The sequence below is a fragment of the Cryptomeria japonica genome, chromosome 11, assembly GCF_030272615.1.
Source record: "Cryptomeria japonica chromosome 11, Sugi_1.0, whole genome shotgun sequence".
In the NCBI taxonomy this organism is placed as follows: domain Eukaryota; kingdom Viridiplantae; phylum Streptophyta; class Pinopsida; order Cupressales; family Cupressaceae; genus Cryptomeria; species Cryptomeria japonica.
This window is the reverse complement of record NC_081415.1, coordinates 271,056,494-271,077,042: the sequence shown is the minus strand read 5'-3', so window position 1 is coordinate 271,077,042 and position 20,549 is coordinate 271,056,494.

The window sequence follows — 20,549 nt, the reverse complement described above, 5'->3', positions numbered from 1 at the left end:
CTCATCAAAGGGGTTCAAGTTCCTGCATATGTAATTCAATTATCTTATGTTAGATAAAAATTACATAGTACACAACATGAACTTTTTAGACAAAAAGAGTATTAAATAAAAAAAAGATGTTGTCATCATAATCATTGTAATTTTTTTAATTCCTTACCTTTACTTTATGTAGACTATGTAGGATCCTCAGCTAAAGGGTTGATGATGTCTATAGTCAATGACTTGTTCCCACCAAGGGTGACAGCATCACACAGGGACTATACATGAAATCAACACCATCAATTGAGCATCATAAGAATTACATTTGTAAGTTGATAAACAATAAATACATATGTATCATAAGAATCACATGATATATCATCATATATGTAATCGAGCATCATAATTAGCATCACATATGTGTCATCATAAACATGCAATCCATCACATATGTATCATAAATCACCATCCATCACATAGGTAATAAACAATCTACATTCTATAAGTAAACACAAAGTTCAAAAAATGTCATATGTATCATCATAAACATGTAATCCATTACATATGTATTTTAAATCAACATCCATCACATAGCTAATAAACAATCCAAATTCCATAAATAAACACAAAGTTTTAAAAATGTCACATAAATAGTCACTCTCCTTATCTCCATCTCCTCGAGGTGGCATAGTCCTACTATAAGGACCTGCTAGAGGTCATGGAACATGAATTAAAAACATTAAAAGGTGCATCATGAATTAATTATGTAATGGCATTAGAATTCAAAACATAATGAATTAATTATGTAACCATATAAGTGTTGAAATGTGCCGATTGATCAGCAAAGTACTGTACACTCAGCACGTATCCTCACTTGGGTCCAGGGCCGGGCTGGGCCTTGGGCAGGGGTTCGGGGGCGGTAGCCCCTGAGAAAAAAAAATTTGTCGTTTTTTTGTTGATGAAAACCAACATTGTAATAAAACCCTAAAAAAGGCTGACTTTGTTTTGTTGCCCTAAAAACGCATGTTATAAGTGGTTGGGATGCTTAAGGCATTGTAAGGTTGATGTACTATTTTGCTGGATAATAAGAAAGATTGGACGACTGTGTATGGTGGACGTAACCCATTCTGGGTGAACCACGTTAAATCTCTGTGTTATCTGTGTCCTATTTTATTTCTTTATCTTTTGTATTTAAATCTGCATATAATTGTTAGTTCATATTTGCTTCGGATCTGCTTGAAACCCTAACAATTGGTATCAGAGTGAGGTTTTCTGTAAATTGGCAGGACTTTTAGATTTGAGTGGGAGCAATGGAGGATTCCAAATTCACGGTCGAAAAGTTTAACGGCCAGAATTATCAGTTATGGAAAATGCAGATGGAGGATTACCTGTATCAAAAGGATTTGTGGCGGCCATTGGAAGGAAAGGCAAAGAAATTGACCACAATATCAGATGAAGAGTGGGACATTTTAGATAGAAAGGCACTGGGATCCATTCGATTATGCCTTGCGTCATCTGCAGCATTCAATATAACAGAAGCAAAAATGACTGTAGATTTGATGGCAACATTGGCTAAGTTGTATGAGAAACCCTCGGCTTCGAATAAGGTATTTCTTATGAAGCGTTTGTTTAATTTGAAAATGAGTGAGGGAGGAACTGTAGCGGAGCACTTAAATGAATTTAATACAATTACTAGTCAATTGTCTTCAGTAAAAATTACCTTTGCAGAAGAGGTTAGGGCTCTCTTGATTTTATGCTCTTTGCCAGAAAGTTGGAATAGCTTGGTTATGGCTGTAAGTAACTCTGTCTCTGGTAAAAATACTTTGGTATTTGATGATATTGTTGGTGTTATCCTAAGCGAGGAAATGCGAAGGAAAAGCATGGGTGAGACTCCAACATCATCGGGTAGTGTTTTGAATGTGGAGAACAGAGGAAGATCAAAGGAAAGAGGAAAAGGCCCTGGGAATGAGAAGTCACAAGGGAAGTCAAAGAAAGGACGCTCTCAATCTAGAGGAAAGAAAGATTGCTGGTACTGCGGAAAGCCTGGTCATCTAAAGAAAGACCGTTGGTCTCGGAAAAACAAAGAAGGAGACAAAAATGAAAATGACAGTAAGGAAGCTAATATTGCAAGTAATACTTTACAAGATGCTTTAATCTTATGTTTGGATAATGTTAATGATTCCTGGGTAATAGATTTTGGGGCTTCATTTCATGCTACACCCCATAGAAAATATTTTCTAGATTATGTTCAAGGTGATTTTGGACAGGTATATTTGGGTGATGATGAGCCCTGTCAAATTATTGGAAAAGGAAAGATAAAGATCAAGTTGCAGAATGGTAATGACTGGTTTCTGCAGGAGGTAAGACATGTTCCTAATTTAAGAAGAAATTTAATTTCTGCAGGGCAACTAGGTAGTGAAGGTTGCATAGTTACCTTCTCAGACAGTATGTGGAAGGTCACTAAAGGATCATTAGTAGTAGCTAAAGGTGCGAAGGTAGGCACATTATATCTGTGTACTGGTAACACTTACTCTACCTTAGCTGCTACAGATAAAGTTACTGCAAGGGCAACAACAATAAATGTTGCAAGAACAGATTCGATAATGTGGCACCATAGGCTTGGACACATGAGTGAGAAAGGGATGAAAATACTTCACTCCAAAAATCTATTGCCAGGACTAAAGAAGATTGATTTAGAGTTTTGTGAAAACTGTGTTTATGGTAAACAGAAAAAAGTCAGATTTCTCAAGGTTGGGAAAGAGAAGAAGAGTGAGAAGTTAGAGCTTGTATATTCAGATGTATGGGGACCGGCTTAGGTATCTTCTCTTGGTGGCTCTTGTTATTATGTTATTTTTATTGATGACTCAACCAGAAAAACATGGGTATATTTCCTAAAACAAAAATCAGATGTTTTTGAAACTTTTAAGAAATGGAAAGCTTTGGTTGAGAATGAGACAGGAAAAAAGTTGAAGTGTCTCAGATCAGATAATGGAGGTGAGTATTGCAGCAAAGCATTTGAAGATTAGTGTTCCTTAAATGGGATTCAAAAGCATAAGACAGTTCCAGGAACTCCACAGGAAAATGGTGTGTCAGAGAGAATGAATAGGACCATCATGGAACATGCAAGGAGCATGAGATTGCATGCTGGATTGCCCTTACATTTTTGGGTAGATGTTGTACATACTACTATCCATTTGATAAATAGAGGACCTTCAACCCCTTTGGATGGTGGTATTCTAGAGGAGGCATGGACTGGTAAAAAGGTAAATTATTCTTTTCTAAAAACTTTTGGTTGTGAAGCTTTTGTCCATGTTGATAAAGAAAACAGAACCAAGCTTGATGCTAAATCTCATAAATGTACCCTCATTGGATATGGGATAGATGAATATGGCTATCGGTTATGGGATTTTGAAAATAAGAAAATAATTAGAAGTAGAGATGTTATATTTAATGAGAAGGTTGTGTATAAAGAATAGATGCAGGAAAAGAAGCATGAACAGGACAAACAAGAATATGTGGTGTTGGATGAGATTCCTGAAAATGAAATGCCACAGGTACCTGATGCTCAGCAACAACAGATTGTCCCACAAACTCCTGCAAGTGTTAAATGTTCTACGAGGACAAGTAGACCCCCTGAAATATTTTCTCCTTCTTTGCATTCTATTTTATTAACGGATTCTGGTGAACCAGAAGAATATGAAGAAGCAATGCAGGTGGATGCCAAATAACAGTGGCAACTAGGCATGAAAGAGGAGATGGACTCCTTGATGAAAAATAAGACTTGGGACTTAGTCCCTTTACCTGCAGAAAAAAGAGCCTTGCCTAACAAATGGGTTTATCAGCTGAAGGAGGAGGAAGGAGGTCAGAAAAGATATAAGGCCAGACTTGTGGTAAAAGGTTTTGCACAGAAAAAGGGTATAGATTATGATGAAATATTTTCTCTAGTTGTAAAAATGACTTCAATTAGAACTGTACTTAGTCTTGTGGCTGCAGATGATTTACATCTTGAACAATTAGATGTCAAAACAGCTTTTCTCCACGGAGATTTGGAGGAGGAAATTTACATGTTGCAACCAAAAGGATATGAGGTCAAAGGCAAGGAGAACTTGGTGTGTAGATTGAAGAAAAGTCTGTATGGCCTAAAGCAAGCACCCCGACAATGGTATTTAAAATTTGATAGTTTCATGGCTGAACATGGTTATCATAGATGTCATTCTGATCATTGTGTATATTTTAAGAGATTTGATAATGGCAGTTATATTATCCTGTTGCTTTATGTTGATGACATGCTTGTTGCTGGGTCTAACATGCAACATATAAATGATCTTAAACAGAAATTAGCCAGGTCATTTGCTATGAAGGATTTGGGTGTAGCTAAGCAAATTCTCTGTATGAGGATTACATGGGACAGGAAAAATAGAACCTTGAATTTTTCCCAAAGTGAGTATATAAAGAAGGTGTTGAAAAGATTTAACATGCAGGATGCAAAAGTAGTTAGTACACCTTTGGCTAGTCATTTCAAATTGACTAAGGAGATGTGCCCAAAGGCACAGGAAGAGGTTAATAAAATGTCTAACATCCTGTATTCATCAGCTATTGGCAGTCTGATGTATGCAATGGTATGCACAAGGCCAGATATTGCACATGCAGTGGGAGTTGTGAGCAGGTTTATGAGTAATCCGGGTATGGAACATTGGAATGCTGTGAAATGGATTCTTCGGTATTTGAAAGGAACTACTACGAAGGCATTATGTTTCAAAGGATCTAATGCTGCTCTAAGTGGATTTGTTGACTCTGATCTGGCGGGTGATATTGATTCATGGAGGAGTACTACAGGGTATATTTTTACTATAGGGGGAACTGCAGTTAGTTGGATTTCTAGGCTGCAAAAGGTTGTTGCACTTTCAACCATTGAAGCTGAGTATGTTGCTGCTACAGAAGCCAGCAAAGAGATGATTTGGTTGCAATGTTTTCTGAAGGAATTGGGTCAGACACAAGAGGATAGCCCATTGTATACTGATAGCTAGAGTGCCATTCATCTTGCAAAGAACTCTATTTTTCATTCAAGGACAAAGCACTTTCAGCTCAGGTACCACTTCATCCAGACTATTTTGGAGGAGGGTCAGTTATGGCTTGAGAAGATTCACACAAGTGAGAATCCTGCCGATATGTTCACAAAGGCAGTTCCACAGGAGAAGCTGATTTCTTCATCAGTTTCTGTTGGTCTTCTTGATTGATAATTGTGGAATTTATACTAGTCAAGTCCTAGTGTTTTATCCAGCGGATGTTACATGTACAGTGGTGTCATGTAGTATCAGTCTCCAAGTGGGATATTGTTCGGTGTGGAGCCTGATCAGTCTCCAAGTGGGAGATTGTTGAAATGTGGTGACTGATCAGCAAAGTATTGTACACTCAGCACGTATCCTTGTCGTTTTTTTGTTGATGAAAACCGACATTGTAATAAAACCCTAAAAAAGGCCGACTTTGTTTTGTTGTCCTAAAAACGCATGTTATAAGCGGTTGGGATGCTTAAGGCATTGTAAGGTTGATGTACTGTTTTGCTGGATAATAAGAAAGATTGGACGACTGTGTATGGTGGACGTAACCCATTCTGGGTGAACCACATTAAATCTCTATGTTATCTGTGTCCTATTTTATTTCTTTATCTTTTGAATTTAAATCTGCATATAATTGTTAGTTCATATTTGCTTCGGATCTGCTTGAAACCCTAACAATAAGTCAAAAAAAATTATATCAACAAATCAATATTAAATAGATAATATACTAATCGCATACCTCATACATTTCATTCATCATCATGACCATCATCATCGCCATCATCATAATCATCATCATCATCATCACCACCACCACCACCACCACCACCACCACCACCACCACCACCACCACCACCACCACCACCACCACCATCATCATCATCATCATCATCTTCATCATCACCATCATCACCATCACCATCACCATCACCATCACCATCAACATCATTATCATCATCATCATCATCATCATCATCATCATTAGCTTCTTCTTCTTCATCATCAAGTAACTGTCGATCATGATCATCATCTACATCATCTTCTACTTATTTGGTATCTTCTTCTTCCATCACATTATACCTTATCGGCCTTCCTCTTGGATCATGTCTAACAACAAATGACCAACCCGATTTATGTGGAACCTCTTAGTAAAATACCTGCTCACATTGGCTTGGAAGAACATAGGGCTCATCCCCAACTGGTTCAAATGACCTTGTATTAACCATTATAAAACCATTATCATGTTCAATAACAGTTCTATCAGGATCATTTTTATTCAATCGTAGCCTGTACCATTTGATGACGAACAATACTAATTTGAAGGAATTAAAATCGCACTCAAGTATATCATCTGAAATGCCATAGTATCAATTTTGAGACTCTTGAGGATGTATGTCATTTGTCGATGAAATATTTATCACCTAAAAGACTACGGTTATTCCAGAATCACAAGTTTTCTTCGTGTCATCCAACTTTTTGATGTGAAATTTATGACCATTGCAGCACATAGTGTTGTGGTGTTTGACCTGTGATATGTCAAACTTTTAAAAATTATTGCATTGTGAGTTGTTAAACATATGGGTGATTAATAAATTTGTACGTACCTGTTTATCTCTTAAACCAAATGCTAAATCAATTTCCCTTTACATAACATTGGAACCTCCATTACGATGAACTTCTTTAACCAACGAAGCCACACTTTTCCATGTTAATGTGCGAGTAGAATGTTGACAACGTTCAATCCATACCGTCATCCAATCAAGATTGTTTGCAACATACAAATGTAGTGCATCTCACTCTCGACCAACTGTACAAAAAATAAATAGATGTCTTACAACCGGTTTATTTTGAAGATTAATAATTAATTAACTACAATAACATCTTATAATTACCTCTCACTTTCCTCAATATACCTTTCCCCGTCAAGTACTCCCCTTCAATTTTTTTAATGGGGTTGGGATCCCAATGCAATCCACGTGGATCTTTGCTGCAAACTTAGGAAGATATTCAGAAATGTACACCATAGTCTGGTATACCATATATCCCTCCACCATAGAACCCTCAAGATGTGCTCTTTGTCGAACCAAAGCCTTCAAAAATTTCAAGTGCCTCTCAACCATCCACATTGACCTAGTGTGTACAGGTCCACACAATTCAATCTCCTCAACTTGGTGTATGAGGTAGTGTTCTTGTGCATTGAAAAAAGATGAAGGTAGACACTTTTGCATTTCACACATTAGATGAGGAATTTTTCTCTTCCAATATTTTATTTCTTCTTTATGGATTTCTTTACATGACAACCACCTACAAGATATTCAAGGCGCAAAAAAATATATTACATAATAAGTAAAACAAATCGCAAATATAATATCTATACAATGAACTGAACAAATATCACTACTTACCTCATGTATTTTCCAAGATCATATATGACCTGCTTGACATTATTGTCAAAGTCGTCTGGGAGAGATAGAGGTAGAACGTATTGCAACAATTATAAAATTATCTTTTCATTTTTTTCTAATATAATACAATGAAAAGTACATGCGTAGTATACAAATATATAGTAAAAACACAATAACATGAATTACCTTAATGAAGGTATGCCAGTCATGTGTTTTCATCCCTGGCCCAAATTCACTTTTCTTTGATATGAGATTGTTTATGTTCGCAGCAAATCCTATGGGAAATCAAATTTTTTGTATGACTTCTTTTATAGCATTGCTTTGTTGGTCCATTAATAACCAAGGAAGGTCACTTATATCAATCTAGTCTCCATGGCTATTTGATTGAATGACATTTTTCATTGCATGATTGGAATCCTGAATGTCACTACAAATTTTGACAATTTTGCTTTGTCACGCCTTTCATCCAATATTTTTCATAATGTCTTTGTTATATTCTTTCCAATATGCATAGTATCAAACAAATGCACAATTTGTAACTTCTCGTAGTAGGGCAACCTACTACATTATCGGGGATAACTTTTTAATCCCTTAGGAAGGTGGTCATTTTTGTCTTGACGACCTTCACGATCATCAATCACATCATCAGTAAACAAAACACAATAGAAAAGATGTTCTATGGCATAAACCATTAGATGGAATGGCATTACCTTGACGCTTAATTCTATTATATTCTAACTTCCATAGGTGAGGTGTCATTCTTCATGGCTTTGATGTATTCTCTTCTTTCCCATTGAAAAGATGTTTTTTAGTATTTTGATACTTATGATTTTTGTGGAGAAAGTGTCTATACTCATCAAACACCTGATTTCCTAAACTTTTTGAATGACGAGATTTCATCTTTGGACTACAAACTGGACATGCAAATTTTCCCTTTGTTTGAAGACCTACAAGATAATGTATAATTGGATTAAATATGTTAATTTTTTTAATTATAATTATCATGCACAACTTGAACACTATAACATACCACAAAAATGTGTTAGCCCTGGGGCATCGTGTATTGTCCATACAAGCATCGCATGGAATTGAAATTGTCTCTGTCCTATTGGTCTAGCGATGTCATAAATAGTGATACCATTCCATAACTCTAGCAACTCGTCGATAAGAGGCTCAATATATAGATTCATATCTTTAACTTGGTACTTACCTAATCAAATGAACAAAAACATTACATAATTATCATGACCATTTTACTGCAATATTTATAATTAAATATAGATGACTATTAAATGATAAAATACCTGGAATAATCATTGCCAACATTATGTGCTCCCTCTTTTTTGACATCCATGGAGGAATGTTATTTTTGATAACAAAAACAGGTCACACTGAGTAAACAGATCTCAGCTCTCCAAATTGATTGACACTGTCCGCTGCCAATGAAAGCCTGAGATTACGAGGTTCTTCTTTAAAGTGTGGCCACTTTTCCTCTATGTCCATAAATTTTGAGCCATCCACAGGCATTCAAATAATGTCATCTTGACTTCTATTGCATGCATGGTAATCCATAAATTGTGCCAAGCTAGTGCACTTGAATAGTCGTTGCATACGTGGAATAATGAGAATACAGCGAAGAACCTTGCAAGGAACCCTTTTTGTTATTTGATCTATTTGATATCTACTGATATGACATTCAGGGCATTTAGTTTGAAATTTATGTTGTTTGTGATATATAATATGATCATTGGGACAAGTATCTATTGTTTGATACTCCATTCCAATATCTTTCATAATGGCAGATAATTCTCAGTATGAGCGAGGTAGAATATTTTATGGTGGTAACAAAACCTCACCTATCAATCTACAGCAAAAAAATATAATTTTTTAATATAAATAATATTAATGGTACAACATGATTCACCATTTATTAACTATAATGACATATATGACATACCTTAACATACGTGAGATTGTTATGTTGGATAAACCATTCATAACCTTCAAGTTCACCAACAACAATACAGCAAAGAGAAGAGTTGTCTGGGAGCCTTCGTAAAGGGCCTCAGATGCCTTCTCAAGTAGAGGGACATCATGAACAACATAAAGGTCATCTTCATCATCATGATCAACTACACCAGTACTAAATGTTTCATGGATCAATGTATTTGTACCATTATATTCAATTGTGTTTTGTGGCTCATGATCGTCATCTTCCATGGGATCATTATCTTCACCTTCGATATTCACACCTCCATGTTCCTCCACTTAGAAAACCATATTCTTCGGGTTGTGTTGATCCATATCATGTGCTCCAGGGTGCTCGACCTATATAAAATTGATAAACATAAATAAACCATGATCATGATCTCATCATCAAGTGATTTCTTATGTATATAAATTGTTAAAACGATATAATGAAAAACTTATTAATGGATGATAATCATGTCCACCTTCAATGTGACCATGCAGCCTACAATGTTTCTTAGTTGTTTTGATTAGAAGTCTTCTAGTCTTTAACCCCTTACAAATTTTGCAGGGACAATAACATTTTCCATCACCTTTTCTTTTCAAGTTAGACCACAATCTAGCAATTGTCTCCTTATTTTGTTGTTCGTTGATATTGTCTGGCATGGTCTTTCTTCACAGGAAAAAAAATCGAGCTATAGAACTAGTTATATAGAAGTTTAAATGTTAGTTATGAAATCACATTTTAGTATAATATACCAAATTAAATTACTTGAACATAGAAATTATGCAAATTGAACCAAAACTATTTAACTCTTCTTTTTCATCTCAAAACATATCTAATGGCTTTGTGGTGATTTAGAGTGGGTGATATGCCTATTGAGAGTCATAGACCCAAGTTATAGAGAGTCGTAAACCCAAGTTAGTCTAAAAGGAAAGTAACTATCCATTCCTATGCTCATGCATACTTACATGACTAATGCTACCCTTGTGTATCCTAAACATTGGAGAGACCTTATTTGACTTGCCTAATCAATGTGGTTGTTGTCCTAATATGAAATACTTAGTTCTACCCTTGCCTCTACATCAAACTTTCCACATCATGTTTCTTCACCAAAACACACTATTCCCAATTTTCCTCAATACCCTCAATGGAGGGGCATGTATAATGGTTTCAACATACAAAGTCAATGATCATACACTCCATTCTTCTAGACACCCTTGGATACATTACTTGGATTCTAGGCTTGGGAAAACTAATATGAATTGAGCTAACACCATGAGGATAGGGTCAGGTTTCATGGAAACTGACCATAATTTGTGAAGATAGGGTTCACACCTAAGTGTTGGCTCTCAACAATGCCACACTTCCAAAATTGTTAGTCTCAAGACATCTCCTATTGGGTCAACACTCATTGATGACCACAAGGCCAAATCAATGTATCTACACTTCAAAATCCTTACTCTAGGCTTGGAGGACCCTACAATAGGTCTATTAATTTTACCATTATAATTATTTTTTAATGGAGGAGGATCTATATTATCATTTCCAAAATAGAGTTATGCATATTCACAAAAAGAAAGGTAAGTGGAAAGAGTGACATCCTATTGTTATGTATTCACACATCACCCCATTACAAATGGGGACCCCCACTTTTTTGCTTTCTAGGTTAGTTGTCTTTTCTTAGTTGGTTGTTGTCGAGTCTTTGTTGTTAACCTTTTGTTCATAGTTTCTCAGGAGCTGGCCAAGTCTTTCTCTTTGAAATGAAGTGAGGTTTAATATTCCCTTTTCCCAACCAAGGCATAATCCCTTCCACTTCTGTCGATCATGTCAGTGGGTGCCCAAACCCAATCACTCCCATTTCCACCTCCTCTAGCACTCTTCACTTCCATTTACCATACCTTCTAACTCACCTACCTTCCTATCCTCTATAATTTATCCACCTTTCATACCCCATGCCATAACCTCCTTCACATCTTAACTTAAACCTACCCTTCCATCTTACACCCTCACCTCCCTCCACTAACTTCCTTTCCACCTTACCCCTACCCCTATTCTATCCTAGCATCTCCCTTCCTCTCATACCTTATATCTCACACTCCCCTCCACAATACCTACCCCTTTACCCCTTTAGTCCCCTAAAATCACCTATTCTAACCCACATTCCATAAGTCTTACTTCCATTATTTCCCTACGCTTACCTCTACCACACACCTATTAACCTACCCTTTCCATCTTATCACCTACCCCTATCTTAGCCAACCCATATCATATCCCTATCCTAACCTACCACCCTACCCCCTTACCCTTTTTCCTTTCCCCTTATAACTCCCATTATAACCTACATCCCCTTTACCCTTTCATTACCCCCGTATACCTCCCACTCCACTTTATTCCCCAACATATCCTAACTCCAACCCCTTCTACCGCCCACATCCTAAACCTCTTTCCCCCCCACGTATCTCCTTCTTCCATAATTTATATCCTTTATGTCCCCCTTTCCCCACACATACCATTCCCTCTTCTTTCTCCGCGTAGTAGCTACCCTTAACATTTCATACCACTCCCCCCTCATATTTCTCTCTACCGTATCATATCATCCTTTTGGGCAAGAGCACCTAGCACAAGATGGCCACCATGAATCCAATTTAGTAATAGGTCAATTTTTTTTATTTTGGTTATGAATAAGATCTTAGAAGACCATATTTCATCTAATAAATGTTATTAAGACCATTAGATGGTGTATTGAGTCCTAGTGGGGGTCATGATGATCAATATTGTCAAAATTGTCACTATGTTGCAAATATGTCTCAATGGGTAAAATGTGATGTTTAATGATATGTAAAGGTATTATATACTTATTTTAACCTATTTCTATCATTTTTGAGTCATACTAGTCTTGGGTTGAGTCTAGGAACAATTTTTGACAAAGTTGCTAATATTTTCAACATTGTTAAAGCAACGTTTTGTGCATTTTATGAGCAATTAGGTGTTAGTTTGTTGAGAAAACTTTAAAAGGTGGTTCTAACCATTGAGGGGGGAGTTTTAGTTCTTTAATAAGGCACTCTCCATGACCAAGGGTTAGTTGAGCATTGTAACTAAGCACAATTAATGAATATCTCAGTTTTACCTTGCAATTTTTGAGTTCTTTAACGTTGTAAACTGCTATATTGGATTTTTGCATTCCTTGGCATGTTATTTTTATTTAAAAATATATTTAATGTGTTATAGGGGTCAATCCTCTTCAATCTCCCTTTGGTTTCATCTTGTTCTATTCTGTATTGCAAAAGTTATAGCCAAATTGGTGAAAACTATCAAAAACCTAGTCTAGGGTAACCTGACGCAAACTAAAATGCATTAGGGGTCATTTCCATGTTGATAAATCCATTTCAAGGCATGGGATATCCTATAAAATCATGTATTTTGTTTTCTTAATCATTTCAGGGTCTCATGAGCATTTTGGCACGTGCAAATATGTGGAAGGTGTTGATTTTTGTGTCTTAGTATGAGAACACAGTGTATGCATGGAGTTTGGATGGTGTAATTGACTCAAGGGTCCTTGAATGGTCTTGTTAAGGTATTGGGTAATTTTTGAGGGAGTTATAAACATAATCCAAGTGTTTGGTGACCAAAAAATCCCATCAATCTGTGAGGGTGTATGACTGTCCTAAACCTTGCATTAACTGTCACAATTTGACAGTGAGTTGAGTTAGTCCATTAGCGAGATTGGGAAGGAGTTTGGTATTGATTTTGGTGTTGGTGGAAGGTTTAAGGAGGTACACTATCATCATAATTAATGTTAGAGAGTGTTGTGAAGAAGAATGGCCATGAAAGGAGTGACTTTCCTAAGTGCTTGAGACTGTCACAAAACGTGAGTGTTGCAGTAGTGAATCTTCCTTTGACCTTTTGGTGGTTGGGAGGGTAAAGACCCATGGTGGTATATTTTGAGTGGTCCTTGTAATAGTTTCTGAAATTACATTGGTTTTTGGATATCTAATACATTTTGTGAGTTAAGTACCAGGGGGGATTAGAAGACCCAGTTGAAGGAGGATTTGTGTGAATAAGGGTTGAGGGTGTTGGTGGTGATTGAATGTTGGAGAGTTGGATTGTGACTTAGACATGTTTATTTGTCCTATTTGAGTGTGATTCAATGTTTGGGTAGGCGTTGGTGAGTATGGGTGTGTTTTGGGGTATTGAATCATTTTGAGTAACTTGTGGCCTTGTGAGGGGTCTTGTGAGTCAGTGAAGGGTTGACACCTAATTGAATAGGTGAGTTGGGAGAAATATCTTCCTAGTTGGTTAAGTTTATTGGATTCTCTGCATCACCATGCCTTTTTGCTATCAATCCATTCAAACTTCCACCCAAAGATTCAATCTTGTCAAAGTTCAAAATAAATTTCTTTGTTGTCCTTACTATCTTGCATCAACTTTCATATCACTAGGTAGTCTTTTGCTTGGAACTATCATCTTTCATGGTAGGATACCATCTTAGTCCCTTGAGTTAAGTTAGCTTACCTTTAGAATTTATCATTTCCTAGGAATCCATACCTCCCAAGGTAACAATGATACAAGATAACAAAGTGTTCATGTGGCCAGTTTGTTCAAGGGGAAAATGTCACTAATCAAGTTGAAATGTCGATTTCTCAATCTGCTTAAGCTAAAAGGTTAAAATAATTTACAAAAAAAAAAATAGGCTACGATAAAATGAATCATCAGTATTACCTAAACCCACATTATCAACAAAAACTATAAATAACCTTGTATGTAAATAATTTATCATGCCAAAATTGCCAATTCTAACATGAAAATGAGACCAAGGAAAGCTCTAGAACAACTACTACTATGCATTCACATGTTCATTATTAGCCTCAATCACCACGAAAGATGCACAAATTGATTATAACAAAGAATATGTTTCATAAATGTAAATATTAATTTAGGACTAAGGAAAATGAAAGAAATAGAAGAATACCAAGCAATCAAAAAGACTACCAATACCGTTGCAAACTATGAACTTCATTTCCATTAATTCTTCAAAATATACCAGCAAAGGACAAGTATTCAACCTATAGCCTCTTGATAAATTTCTTTTGAAAGAAAACAAACTAAGTAGTGTTACTAAACTTGGACCTTAAATAATCAATTCTTAGACCCTCAAAATGAATTTTGAAATTACATTTATAGGGAAACTTTTTCCTCAATTAGAAATTAAAATCCACCCAAAACCTTATCAAACTAACAGGTACAATCAACACACAAGATACTAGCCTATAACTGAATTAAGAACTATAAGTTGACTCATGAAAATGAGATATAAGTCAGAAGGAACTTAGAATATGGAGTCAAAGAAGCATAGAGAACAAGAAAAAGAGGATCTATCCAGGCCCCCACGCCCACGATGACTCCAAAATTTTAAACTTAGGTGCACAAGAAACAAGATGAAGAACAAAGGCCAATGTAGGTTGTAACTACCATGAACCCATCCATCCAAAGTGATGAGAATCTATATTTTCCTAAGTGGCTACAATTCAACTTTGAAAGGATAAAAAAGAGAGTATTGAAGAAAGTAAGTTTGCAAAAGATGATCGTTGAGGTTGAGGCCACAAGGAAGCCAAAGAAGGCAATGACTTTGTATGCCACCTAAAACTATGCAAAAGGAGAGATAGTTTCCAATACCCTAAACTAGAGAAGATTTAGTAAAAACTACCAATACCCTAAACTAGGGTAACCCGAGACAGTAAGAAAATGGTTTGGGGGTCATATAGACTAGCTTTATGTTGTATGTTAATTACAAATCGTGACCCTGACACCAAGATTTATAAGAGATTGGAAATTCTTAAAGGCCAAACATATTCATTGAGCTAGTGCAAATATGAATCCATCTGCCTATCTAGTGCCCACCTAGAAATTGCAATTGCCCTCAACAATTAATCACTAATGTTGTAGTTTGTTATTTTACTCTAATTATATCTTTCATGATGAAAATGTGGTTAATACTTTTTTCCATGTGATGTGCTATTAATCTACCTCCTGATCTGAGCATTTAAACAGTCACTTCTTTAGTTTGTGGATCAGGATTGGACTCCTATGTTGTACCACACACTTCTCTAGGTTTCCAAACATTGGTTGAGAGCATGGTCTAGAATAGAGACAAACACAAAGTGATAAGTTGTATGGTTGGAGATTTTCAATCCACCCCTTCTAGGTTGGGATTGTGTTGAACCGAACACAATTGTATCTCCCTAGGGCTTCTAGGTCGGGTGTGTTAGGCTAGCTGGAAAGAGAAAGAAAGGCTTGCCCGAACAATACTAAATGAAGGTTGTGAATCACTTGAATAATATTCATTCACATTGTTTTCTTGTGCATTAATTTGATCTCCATCGATTCAACAGCTAGAGGAAGACATCGCCCCATATATTAGCTCGTACAATAATGATCAATCAACACATATATGGGAGGAAGGGATTGCTCCAAAAAATTTGAACGCTCACTCCTCAATCATAGATCTATGGTTTTACAAGGAGTGGATTCCTATAGGGATTACACATTCAGGGAACCACACCTTTGACCAGGAGCCATCCGGCCTGAGATTGGATAATCAATATGAATACGAGATTGACCAATTTGCATCTAAAACTTGGGAAATTAACCACCACATGTCTCATTTCCTAACATATTTTTCATAAAAAAGGAAGCTCTCATACTCCAAGAGTTGCTTCCACAATTGGTCAATATCCCACAAGAATGCAGGCATAGCTAGCATGTATAAAAAAAAAAGTTGTAGAATCTCTTGAAAGGAATCTCTTGAATGGTGTAATTTTTTGCATGATGAAATTAAGGTAAATAATCTACCTCCTGCGCGTGATTGCAATGCACAAATACCTTCAACACAGGTTTGATCTTGTCGGGGGTTGAAGTCGACATGGACACCTGTGCGAGATTCAAATGACTTGTCCTCTTTTGTTTTTTTAAAAGTAATGTTCGTTGTCATCGGACTTTCGATGAACGTGGGCACTTTCTTGAAAAAAAAAACAAATTTCATTGCTAATGCCTTCTTCGTCGAATCCAAATGTCAAATTACCATCGGAAATTCGACGAATTTGGGTATTTTTTCAAAAAAAAAACAAATTTGGTCACAATATACCTTCTCTGTCGGAAATCTAGACCAAATGTATTAGTGAGTTATTTCTGCAAGCTGAGAAATCTCTAGTCTCCGATCAGGCTAGAGGATTAGATCTCGTATGCATGAGGAACCTAATGCAGTAAAAAATTGGTAGGGTCACAATTTTATGACACTACAGTTGAAAAAAAAATTAACTTTGAAAAAAAAACCTAAAAATAACCGACTTTGAATGTTGCCCTAAAAATTGCTTGTTATAAGTGGTTGGAATGTAAAAAGGGATGGTAATGGTGTTGTATTGATTTACTAGATAATAAGAAAAGATTGGACAGCTATGTTTTGTGGATGTAGCCCATCTTGGGTGAACCAAATTAAATCTCAGTGTTATCTGTGTTATGCATTTTTCTTCATCTTTTGTGTTTGTATTTGCATATAATTGTTAATTTGTATTTTCTTTGGATCCGCCTAAACCTTAATAATTGGTATCAGAGTCATGTATTTCTATAAATTGGTAGGGACTTTCAGATTTGAGTGGGAGCAATGGAAGAAACCAAATTCAAGGTCGAGAAGTTCAACGGCCAAAATTATCAGTTATGGAAAATGTATATAGAGGATTACCTGTATCAAAAGGATCTATGGCGGCCACTGGAAGGAAAGTCAAAGAAACTAACCATGATGTCAAATGAAGATTGGGATATTGTGGACAGAAAGGCACTGGGAACCATTCGGTTGTGCCTTGCGCTGTCTGTAGCATTCAATATATCAAAAGAAACAATGACTTCAAATCTAATGGTGACACTGGCTAAACTGTATGAGAAACCCTCAACTTCAAATAAGGTATTTCCTATGAAGCATTTGTTTAATATGAAAATGAGTGAGGGAGGATCTATTGCAGATCATTTAAATGAGTTTAATACAGTTACCAACCAATTGGCTTTTGTAAAAGTTAACTTTGATGAAGAGGTTAGGGCTCTCTTAATTTTATGTTCTTTGCCAGAAAGTTGGAATAGCTTGGTTATGGATATAAGTAACTTTGTCTCTAGTTCAAATACTTTGAAATTTGATGATGTTGTTGGTGTTATCCTAAGTGAGGAAATGTGATGGAAAAGCACAGGTGAGAATTCAACATCATTAGGTATTGTTTTGAATGTAGAGAACAGAGGAAGATCAAAGGAAAGAGGAAAATTCCCTGAGTGTGAGAAGTCACGAGGGAAGTCAAAGAAAGGATGCTCTCAATCTAGAGAAAGAAATGATTGGGGGTACTATGGAAAGTTAGGACATTTAAAGAAAGATTGTTGGTCTTAGAAAACCAAACAAGGAGATGGAAATGAAGATGACAATAAGGAAGCTAATGTTGCAAGAAATACTTTACAAGATGCCTTGATTCTATATTTAGATAATGTTAACGATTCTTGGGTAATACATTCAGGGGCTTCATTTCATGCTACACCCCATAAAAAATATTTTCTAGATTATGTTCAAGGTGATTTTGGACAAGTATATTTGGATAATGATGAGCCCTATCAGATTGTTGGAAAAGGCAAGATAAAGATCATGTTGTAGAATGGAAATGACTGGTTGTTGCAGGAGGTAAGGCATGTTCCTAATTTAAGAAGAAATTTAATTTTTGTAGGACAACTAGGCAGTGAAGGTTGCATAGTTACCTTTATAGACAATGTCTATAAAATCACTAAAGGTGCATTAGTAGTAGCTAAAGGTGCAAAGGTAGGTACATTGTATTTGTGTACTGATAATACTTATTCTACCTTAGCTACTACAAAAAAATTTATTGCAGAGACAACTACAATAGATGTTGCAAGGATAGATTCAAAACTATAGCACCATAGACTTGGACACATGAGTGAGAAAGGGATGAAAATCCTTCACTCTAAAAATTTGTTTCCAGGATTAAAGAAGATTGATTTAGAATTTTGTAAAAATTGTGTTTATGGTAAACTAGATAAGAGTTAGATTTATCAAGGTTGGGAAAGAGAAGAAGAGTGAGAAATTAGAGCTTGTGCATTCAGATGTATGGGGACCAACTCAGGTATCATCTCTTGGTGGCTCTTGTTATTATGTTATTTTTATAGATGATGCAACCAGGAAAACATGGGTATATTTCCTAAATCAGAAATTAGATGTTTTTGAAACTTTTAAGAAATAGAAAGCTTTGGTTGAGAATGAGATAGGAAAAAAGTTGAAGTGTCTCAGATCTGATAATGGAGGTAACTATTGTAGAAAATAATTTGAATATTATTGTTCTTTCAATGTAATCCAAAGGAAAAAAAAGTTCCAGGAACCCCACAAGAAAATGGTGTGTCTGAGAGAATGAATAGGACCATCATGGAGCATGCAAGGAGCATGAGATTGCATGTTGGACTGCCCCTATAATTTTGGGCAAATGTTGTACCTAATGTTGTTTATTTGATAAATAGAGGACCTTCAAATCCTTTGGATGGTGGCATTCCAGAGGAGGCATGGACTGGTAAAAAGGTAAACTATTATTTTCTAAAAACCTTTGGTTGTGAAGCTTTTGTCCATGTTGATAAAGAAAACATAACCAAGCTTGATGCTAAATCTCAAAAATGTACCTTCATTGGATATAGAATGGATGACTTTGGTTATCGGTTATGGAGTTTCAAAAATTAGAAAATAATTAGAAGTAGAGATGTTATATTCAAAGAGAAGGTCATGTTTAAAGAACAAATGCAAGAAAAGAAGCATGAACAGGTCAAAAAGGAATATTTGGTGTTGGATGAGATTCCTGAAAATAAAATGCCAATGGTACCTAATGCTCAGCAACAACAAAATAACTCACAAACTTCTACAAGTGTTAGACATTCTACGAGGTTAAGTAGACCTCCTGAAATATTTTCTCCTTCTTTGTATTCTATTTTATTAACTGATTTTGGTGAACCAGAAGGATATGAAGAAGCAATGCAAGTGGATGCCAAACAGCAGTGGGAGCTAGGCATGAAAGAGGAAATGGATTCCTTTATGAAGAATCAGACTTGGGACTTAGTCCCATTACCTACAGGAAAAGAGCCTTTCCAAATAAATGGGTTTATAGGCTGAAAGAGGATGATGGAGGACATAAAATATATAAGGCCAGACTCGTGGTTAAAGGTTTTGCATAGAAAAAGGTATAGATTTTGATGAAATAATTTCTCCAGTTGTAAAAATGACTTGAATTAGAACTGTTCTAAGTCTTGTGGTTGTAGAAGACTTGCATCTTGAACATCTAGATGTTAAAACAACTTTTCTCCATGGGGATTTTGAGGAGGAAATCTACATGCAGCAACCACAAGGATATGAGGTCAAAGGTAAGGAGGAGTTAGTGTGTAGGTTGAAGAAGAGCATGTATGGCCTAAAGCAAGCACCCTGACAATGGTATTTAAAATTTGATCATTTCATGGCTAAACAAGGTTACCACATATGTCATTTTGATCATTGTGTTTATTTTAAGAGATTGGATAATGGCAGTTATATTATCCTGTTAGTTTATGTTGATGACATGCTTGTTGTTGGGTCTAACATGCAGCATATAAATGAGCTTAAACAGAAATTAGCAAAGGCATTTGCTATGAAGGATTTGGGTGCAGTTAATAAAATCCTTGCTATGAAGATTTCATGAGATAGAAAAAATAGAACATTAACTTTGTCCCAAAGTGAGTAACATGTAGAATGCAAAATCAGTTGGTACACCTTTGGGTATTCATTTCAAATTAACTAAGGAGATGCATGTCCAAAGACACAGGAAGAGGTAAATAAAATGTCTAACATCTTGTAATCATCAATTGTTGGCAGTCTAATGTATGTGATGGTATGCACACAGCTAGGTATTACACATGTAGTGGGAGTTGTGAGCAGGTACATGAGAAATCTAGGAATAGAACATTGGAATGTTGTCAAATGGATTCTCAAGTATTTGAGAGGTACTTCTATCAAGGCATTATGTTTCAAAGGATCAAATGTTGCTCTACGAGGATATGTTGACTCTAATCTGGTAGGTGATATTG